This window comes from Cheilinus undulatus, linkage group 14, assembly GCF_018320785.1.
Source record: "Cheilinus undulatus linkage group 14, ASM1832078v1, whole genome shotgun sequence".
Lineage (NCBI taxonomy): Eukaryota > Metazoa > Chordata > Actinopteri > Labriformes > Labridae > Cheilinus > Cheilinus undulatus.
This window is the reverse complement of record NC_054878.1, coordinates 23,565,084-23,574,318: the sequence shown is the minus strand read 5'-3', so window position 1 is coordinate 23,574,318 and position 9,235 is coordinate 23,565,084. Positions and strand designations below refer to the sequence as shown.

General features: G+C 39.0%; 1 pseudogene; it reads right to left on the bottom strand.

Annotated features, from left to right (window-relative positions):
- Nucleotides 1-1,850: 1,850 nt before the first annotated feature.
- Nucleotides 1,851-3,370, bottom strand: LOC121521146 (annotated as a pseudogene).
- Nucleotides 3,371-9,235: the final 5,865 nt, after the last annotated feature.

Sequence of the window (9,235 nt, the reverse complement as noted above, 5' to 3'; positions counted from 1 at the left end):
GGCCCACCAGTTTCTTCAATGACAAATTGCGGCCCACAATTTAAAAATCTTTAAAAATGCATGTTTATTTAAATCTTTTATGGAATGGAATATGAGTGAAAATGGGACAGAATAAAACTAACATGTTTTGCAGCTCATTTCCTCATTATTACAGGATTTTTTTTTGCCAATATCCAGAGGTTGCCTTTTTATAATGCAACTTTGTTGTTGCAAAAAAATGAGATAAATGTGCTGAAATATTGAGATTTAAACTGATCACTCATGACCTATTAAAAATAGCTCTGCGTCTCACTTTTGGGTCCCAACCCACCTGTTGAGAACCACTGTACTCGAGGGTGTTGACTCATATGGACTTTTACTTTTTTGTTGTGGTCCAACTGACATTCAGATCTCTTCTGATCTCTGCCTCTGCTGTTCTGTTAGCTGTCTGTTCCCGTGAACAGTTGAGGTAAACTCTTCTGAACAGAATGTATAATGTTTCTTACCAGAGGTGGGCGAAGTTAATCTAAAATTCAACTTTGCTGATTATTCAATCCATTAGCGAAAATATCAATTTTGCAACAGGCACTCATGTACAGAGGCTACAATCCTCAATCCACTGGTCACAGGGATTGATTCCTGATCCTGACGCTGTTTGCTGGATTTCTTCCCTTACATCACTTTCCAAATTATTATGCAAATGACATTTTTCTCTTATTTTCCGAAATATTAATGCAAATGACAGTCCGAATATTTTTCAAGTCATCAGCCATTAGAGTATAAACTCCAACAATGATAAACTCCATAATGATAACCATTATTTTCTTTAAAACAAAAACCTCAAAATGAACTGTTCTACATTATTATGCAAAACAGAGTTTTCAAAGATTTTACGGGTTGGAAAGAACTAAAAATGGTCATTCGTTGAATTTGCAGCATTAGGAGGTCATATTTACTGAAATCAAAAGCTATTTCAATCAAAACATCTTAACAGGCAAAGTTACATGTTAACATAGGAGCCCTTCTTTAATATCAAGTTAAGGCCTTTGCACACCGAGTCTGCTTTTTGTTTTTTGCACAATTTTTTTGAATGTTAAAAAAGAAAAACGATATAATGTTCGAATCATGTTTGCACACTGACACTGAAATTTTCACCCGTCATTATTTCTTTGGAACAGGTTTGGTTTTTTGCATATTTTCTGCATCAGTCCACTTCATTTAGATGGGTGATGGATTTATCAGAGCAGCACCTGCTGCTTCCTTATCTAGCTCACTTCACCCCCTTCCCTTTCTCTCTGTCCCTTGCATTGAACTCACTTTAAATACCTTCATTTGTCTGTGTGTTATGTGGATATCAACCATAGTGTGAACTGATTAAGGCTTAAGTTTGTACTCACAGCCACGTAACAGAGATTGAATTGAGAACTTGGCACAGTGCAAAGATCTGAGGATTTGTGTGAAGATCTGTCAGGATGGATGGATCCAGTGTGATTTTAAGGGAGTGACAAAGCCACAGCCTCATCCTCACTGCTTATTTTTCACCCCAAACAATTTTACTTTTTTTTTTTCTCAGTGAATACAAGTAAAACGAAATGGACTCAGTGTGCAAGGCTCAAGTGCGTGATAGATTCAAAAAGAACACACCTGAAAGCCACGAAGCCAGTGGGTTTAAGTTTTCTGTATGGACTAGATAACGGGGCGGGTAGCAGGAGTAGCAAACTGTAAAGTGTCATCTAGCGATGTCCAGATCACTTGCTGATGATGCCGTGAACCTTGCAGAATCTAGATGTCCTCCTTGCCTTACAATACACTTGTGAGGCCTGGATGTTGACTGAGTGTGGATGTGCTCAGGAAAGCTGGGATGGGAAGGGTCAGCTGCTTGATTTGGGAACGGTGGCTGCAATTTTCTGGACACCTGATGCAGGCTTGATCCAGCTCATCATGTACTGGGTACCCAGGATCTGGTTGGCTGGTTCAAACGCTGGGGGCATCTGTGTGCATTGTGGAGGCCTGAACAATGCCCAAGAGGAGACCAGAGCAGTACAAGACCACGGTTGACACAACGAAGTGCAGAACTAGCACAGAACTACCTGATGTTCTTGTGTTTCAGATACATGGGCCAGACATGGCCATCAAACAGGCTGGGAGGATCTGGCACCGTGTAGTTCCTAGAGCACCTCCTCTTTTTGCATTCTTCATATAGGATGGAAATAAAGTAACGTTGGTTCTGCACATCGATTTAAGGTTCGTAGGTGTAAAGCAGAAAGCCTTCCACAACAAGGATGTGAGTCTCCTCCTCCTTAGTGTCAGACTGTGGGACGATCTCAGTGTCCAGGGTGTTATTAACGCCATGAGATTTCTCAAACTTCACTGGGTTATCCAACCATGCGTAGATCGTACTCATCATGGCGTCCATGTCCAGAGCATTGATGACATCATACTGCTTAAAGCCATCTTCACCAACTTCAACCTGATCATGGTGCTTGAAGAAGTCATCCTGATGGACCACACAACAGTTGGGCAGGTTTTTGATCAGTCTAGGTCATACCTGACCTGACCTATCTGGCGAGTCAGATTAACAGCTGCAACGATTTTTTCTCATGGTACTGTGCAGAAATATGGAGTAAATAATCGCAATGTCTGGCAAAGTAAGTAACACTATCATAAGCTTCAATTTGGTGGCTCAAGAACCAGACAGTTCTAGCTGGGGAAAATGACTGAGGCAACAGGAATGTAAATCTATGACTCAAAGCAAAATCATCATGGTACTCCAGTTTTCTTATTTGGATGTTCAGCAGTTTGCCAACAAGTTTACAATCTCTACTGAGTTGATGAGAAGTCCATGATGTGAGTAAAGATCATTTCTACTAACTCCAAAGGGCAAAAAAACTAAACAAGTCCGGTTCAAAGATTAGATTTTAATGTTTCGTTTTTAGCTGGTTTTATCAACCTACTCAAACCTTATAGTATTTGATATAGGGGTGTTATAGGGGTTAACACACTTATGCAGCCAAAGCAGGCTCTGAGAAGTGCAACATCTCAGCAATTAAACATCAAAAACTAAAACTTCATGGTCCAAATAAACAGCATTAGAGGGTTTACATGAATGATAAATCATAACAGCCATTCAGATTACATAAGCAGCCTTCACAGCTGAGTCCTGTGTAATAAGTCAGAATGGTCCAAATAAAGCACTGATCTCATTAGCAGCTGTTCTCAGAGGAGCTTTTTCCCACCAAAATCTCTGTATTGGCAGCTTTGGAGTCACCTATCAGTGATCTAATGGCAAACAAACAAGCATTAATACAAGTAAAAATATCAAACCACTATGTTGTGGTGACATAACTCAGCAGTTCCTGTCCTGTGGTTTTAGTTGGGTTTTTACTTCCATGTCTGCGGAAGAGGAGTTGCATCATCAATAATAAACACAATTACTGCTGACAAAATGCTACAAGTGTCGTGCAACCATGCGTCATTTCACTGGGAATGTAGCTGTGATTTAAGGACACTGAGGAAGCCCTCACCTCCCCAAACACCAGCCACAACACAAGTGCGCCACAGCATGCAACCTCTGCAGGATTTTCACTTCACACCCAAGGGTAAGTATATGTTTTTGAGGTTACATAAAACAAGAATTAATGTTCCTCGTAGTTTCCCATGAAAACACACAAGTGTTCTCTGGGTTTGAATAATTATATTATATGTTTATACTCTACTAGAGTAACAACAAGAAGGCTACAGGATACGTCTTCTCCCTTTCAAGCTTGGGAATTAATTTAGGGGTTTATTCAAACAAAATGGGTAGATTTGCTTCAACCTCTCATCATGTCAAATGATATTTTGTGTACCTCTGCATCAATATGTATATCGCCCATATACACTTATTTGGTGGTATCACAGTCACAGTGAGTCATTCCTCCTGTAACGCTCTTAATTATCAAATTCAAACAACCTATACGAATGCTAAATTAGAAGCTAGCAAACATATATGACGGGAGCTAGCATGCTAGCTGGGTTCTGGGTTTCTTCTAAACCACAGCTTAGACAGTTTATAACATTCTTTGGGATGTTTCCTCTGGTAAAAAGGGGCCCCACAATTTACATGGATTACAGGCCTATAGTGTGCTTTATATTTAGGTATGCACCAGAAGAGCATGAGTAAGGGAAAGCAGAGGAGAATTAGCACCATGCAGGAGCTAATCTTGTGGGAAGCAGCAAGAAATGGGGATAAGAGGGAGTGGGTTTCAAAACAAACATGGCCAAAGATCCAAGAACCTCTACTTAATCTACATTCATAGGGCTTAGATGTGGTGCAGGGGTCTAGAGATTAGCTGCTAGCTGCTAAGGTGTGACAGAGCAAGTCTAATCCCATGCTACGTGGCTAAAAACTGCTTTGTCCCTCTTGGCAGACTACAGGAGGACTGGTGAAGTGAGAAGCAGGCAAAATAAAACAAAGTTTAGATTTGAAGTTCCTCATAATTTACAAGGGCATATGCCAAATTCCAGCAACTTCCCAATAAATGTACTCTTTCGCCAAGCAAATACAAGTCCGTCTTAGACACAATAACTTTTTATTTATATGGCTCACCCACTCCTTCAACTGCACAAGTGAAGTAAAAATGACACATTTTGTAATTTGCAGCAGTTGTCCATGATCAATAAACGAGTGATCAATCTTCCTTTGCTCTCCCATTATCACGGTTGAGTCTGTCACCTGAGCGTCTCTACAGGTGATCAGACGGAGAGAGGAAGAGGAAAAGAGACGAGAGCTGTTATGTCTCTTCTGTTAATGTATGAGCATTTAAGACAATAACAGCCTTATGCCTCATCGATGAACATGTAAAACTATACCTCATTACTGGATGCAACAACAAAGAGATTCTCTCTCATTAGCACATAAACACACAGTGTCTATGATCTGCCATTAGTAAGCAAGTTTCGTCTTTTTTCTTGTCATTTCAACTTTAATCTCGAAATTGTATTTTAACTTTAATCCCGAAATTTCGACTCTATTCTCGTCATTTCGACTTTAATCTTGACTTGCCCAGAATGATTTTGTCCTTTGAAAATGGCCTTAATCATCTTCCACACATGACTGATGTCTGTAGATTGTTAAAATTACAAAGGATGCCTTTGAGTGTCCAACACCAGGAAGTATATTTATGTATAGAGAGATAGAATCCTAAAAAAAAAAAGTAGCCTTCTCCTTTGGCTACCTGCAATTTGCCGGTAAAATGTTTTATTTTTAATTTTTTTATTCAACTTTATTAATAAACAAATTCTGGCAGTTACGTTTGTGAAATAACACCAGTGCATTTTTTTAATTTCAATTCTTAAGAATTTCATTGACAATTCAGGGAAATTGTTTGGGGGAAATTTCAGTCATTGTCTTTTGATTTTTGGGGAATATATTTAAATTTTTTGGTAGAATTTGATTAAAAAGATAAGGGGAACTTGCTTTGAAATTTGGGGAAATTTGATTGAAATTTTTAAGGAATTCATATGCAATTTTGGGAGAAATTTTATTAGAATGCGTAGACTTTCACAGCTCAAGTCTCACAAGGTTAACACAAGTTGTGAGCTGCAATGGATTGACTGAGTTTGACTTTGGCCCAGCACTGCAACGAGTGGTTTTACATTGTCTAAAAACAGCCGTTTGAAGGTGTGTTTCAACTGAAGACTTGTTTGTTTTAAGTCCATGATGATTCAAAGAAGTGGCTTGTGGCGTTAAACAAGGCCTGAGAAGCCGCTGCAAACATTGTAGCCGTCACTGATGCTAAAGCTGGGTTTAATCAATGACAAACATGGTATTTCTGACAGGTTCTTCACAATAAAAGTCCACAGTTAACGTTCTGTTTGACTGTTTTTTTAGCAGCTTAACAAACCTCAGTAGGAGTAAAATGAAATGTAAAACTAAAGGTGCAGTTACAAAGAAGTCAACACAGAGACTTATAAAATCCTTTTTTCTTAGATCTTATGTTCAGACATGACTCAATGACGCAACCACAGACTTGTTTTAGGGTTAAAGTGAAGGTTGTACACCTGAATATGCATTTAAGTGCATAATCTCTTTCGACTCTGTAAAATTGGTACTGCAAGGGGTAAAAACATACAGTGATTTCAATTTTAGGTTATATTATGTTGACCTAACCTGACATGCCAGATGGATTTGTTTCACACATTCATCTGGAAAACATCTCATACGTAGCATTTCCGAAAGGGCAGAGGCTTTGTAAAAATCCTCGAAGGGTGATTGGATGAACGTTCTGTCTGTCACATCTTTATGGGCCAATCAGAGCAACAGAACACGTGACATAGCTGCTACCGAGGAGTAAATCCATAGAGAACTGCATAACATGAACCATGGCAACTGTAGACATGTCAATACACGAGTTTTGTCATTTTTTAAAAGAAAACAACTCAAAGCTGCTATTTGTTCCTCTTTTAACAAAGAAATGTTGTCAAGTTCTGATAAAACGTATGCTTTAGCAGCATCCACGCTAATGTCTTCAGCCATATCTGCACCGGCCTCACGACTCTGCCGTGCCCGAAAGTATTGCCCCTCGTCACTGATTGGTCCTGTCACTTTCTAACCGGGCCCAAACGGTTCAGACAGGAGCTTTTCAAGATGGATTTGCCAGTGAGAAACAAGGAAACTGGCATTTCTATCTGCTTTGCAAGGATAACACCACCCCCCTCCCCTTTTCAAATTGAATATGATAATTTATTAAAACAATGCTACTCTGAAAAAAAAAATAGTATTTGGACATAAATCAGCATGATGATAATGAAAGTATTCAGGTTTGACAGAAATTTATTTGAAAAGCATGAACTTTGATGTTGGATATATGTCTCACCTGTTAAAATAGAGGAGGTGCAGCTGATCAGGGGAGCTTTAAATCTGTTGCGCAGCCAGTGCCCAAACTGGAAACTGTGAACCATGACCTGCTTCCAGGTAATGCTTCTTCATTCTTGAGGATCTCTTGAGGCCATAGAAAAGGCCTCGAAGTGGAATAAAAGGTCAAAAATGGGTGTAGTAGCTTAACGCTGCACTCAAACCAATCCAGCTATATTTTCTTAAAGAGACGTGTGCTAGCATTCATTTCCTGCTGAAATTTTCCAAGATGATTTTGTCATCCTTGCAGCTTGTCATGAGCCAGGTTAAACTTTTTTTGCTTTAGAATAATGTGTGATTATCCCAGAGCCTGACCGAGTGCTTTCGAGAACTGAAGGAAAGACTTGCATTTTGTTGCTAATTTTAGGCTTCAGTAAATTAGCAGTTATTGTGTATAAGAATCATGTGTTTTATTCAATTATGCACAGAGATGGTCCTACCCAGCTTTAACCACACCAAGCCATTACTGAAGTCTAACTGTCTCTTAAGTTAACAAGAGAATAACTGCTTTTAACATGATCTTATGCGTTAACATCTAAAAATACTTTTTTCCCCCTAATCCCAGCCCCTCCAATGTGTACCAGTGAGTGATGCCACTGAACTGAACTGGGCAGGAAAGTATCTGAACGACTGAAGTTTTTAAAGATGGCTAGTGTATGTAGTTTCATATGTTTGTGTCCACTGATAACCCAGTCTCTATGATAGTGGCATTTGAGCCAAAGCGGTACTGACAGTATGTCCAGGGTTTGTTAAGTTACTGCCTGCTTTTCAACCAAACCTTACAATAGGCTGTTACCCCCTCTGTTTCTACTGGTCTTAAAATTTTAACTTTTTATGTCCTGATGTTTGTTTTACATTAGCCTTGTGCCTCATTGTGTGTTTTTATTGTTTTTATTTTTTACACCACTTTGATCAATGCTCTGTCTTAAAATGTGCTTTATCCACCTTGTTCCTGAGGGTTTTACTGTAGATATGATTATGGTTGGAACTTCCAGTGATAAAGCGGAAAATGTTTCTCCCAGTGGCTAACCATAGTGGCAAACCACCATTGGTGGTGGTTTAGAAAAAAAAAATCCTTTTAGCAAAAACTGCTTCATGTTTTCAAAAAGTCAGAAGTTGTAAGTAATATTTTCTGAAATGTTTGATTTCTGGTAACTGTTGCTCTGTTGGTGGTTTGACTAAGAACAAGACAAACCTAAATTGACGCTTTGATAGCTGTAGATTTAAACATACTATTGCCTGTGTGAACGCATTCAGAATTCAGTTCTTCCAAATTAAATTTTAAAATTTTAGATTTCAGGACGTGAAGAGAAGACCCTAGTAAATCGAATGAGGGACTTTTTCTCTGAAATGAGAATTTCAGAACATCCAGAAACAAAATGAACTTGGTCAGAGCTTGTTTTAAAACAGAGCCATGTTAGCTGTGCAGGCTGTGTAAGCATTTCAAAGTACAATATACTGTTAGCAAAGATAATTCCCAGGTGTCTATTTCCCTATTTGGCCAAATGCCCTTTTCAATTGCATCTAAATAACTTGTCTAAAAAGGAGAAAATACTAAGAAAACAGTCAAATTCATCACAGGGTCATTGTGTCAGTGGGTATGACGTGAGCCTGATACACTCTCTGGAGCATGGCTAACATTAGCAGCCAGCCTTGGTTTCTCAATGCAGATTAATATCGTGCTTTGATACGTGGCCTCTTTTAACTTTGGTTGTTAACATGAGTTCGACCCTCGACAGCCTTCGTATCCCTTTGTATCTATTTTCCACAAAAAAAAAAAAAAAAGCTATTATACTGCACCGTTCTCACAACATGCTAACTGCTAAGCTAAGGGGGAAAGCTCTGGCAGGAAGGCAGCGGCCATTAGCTGAGGCTACAGCGGCTTCAAGTGGCAGGAGGCTTTGTTACAGTTTAAAATAGCAATGGACCAGTATTTAAGCCAAAATTTATAAGAAAAATATATAGGTAATTAGTTTAACCAACTCATAAATCTTTTGCCAGTGTATTTGAAACAAAATTAACCACACACATCCCTACTGTTAGCCACTTGCTAACAGCATGGCAAACCACACCGGGACAAACCTCAGGTGTGGTGATGTGAGCAGTTATGGCTTTGACTGAGCACCATATCTGTTTTTAGGGTTGTAGCCTACCTTCTTTAACAAAGCATGACTGTCCTTATTACTAAAGAAATAGTACAGAGCTAATAAAGTTAGCCAAAAATGCTAATATATGTTATGAGACCATTTCTTCAAACAGCATTGCCCTCTTGTGACGGTTAAAGTTGGAGGACTGATTGCATTACCCTGTTTGGGGTATGACAGAAGACGTTCACATGTTTTATCCCTGTATCGCTGTAAT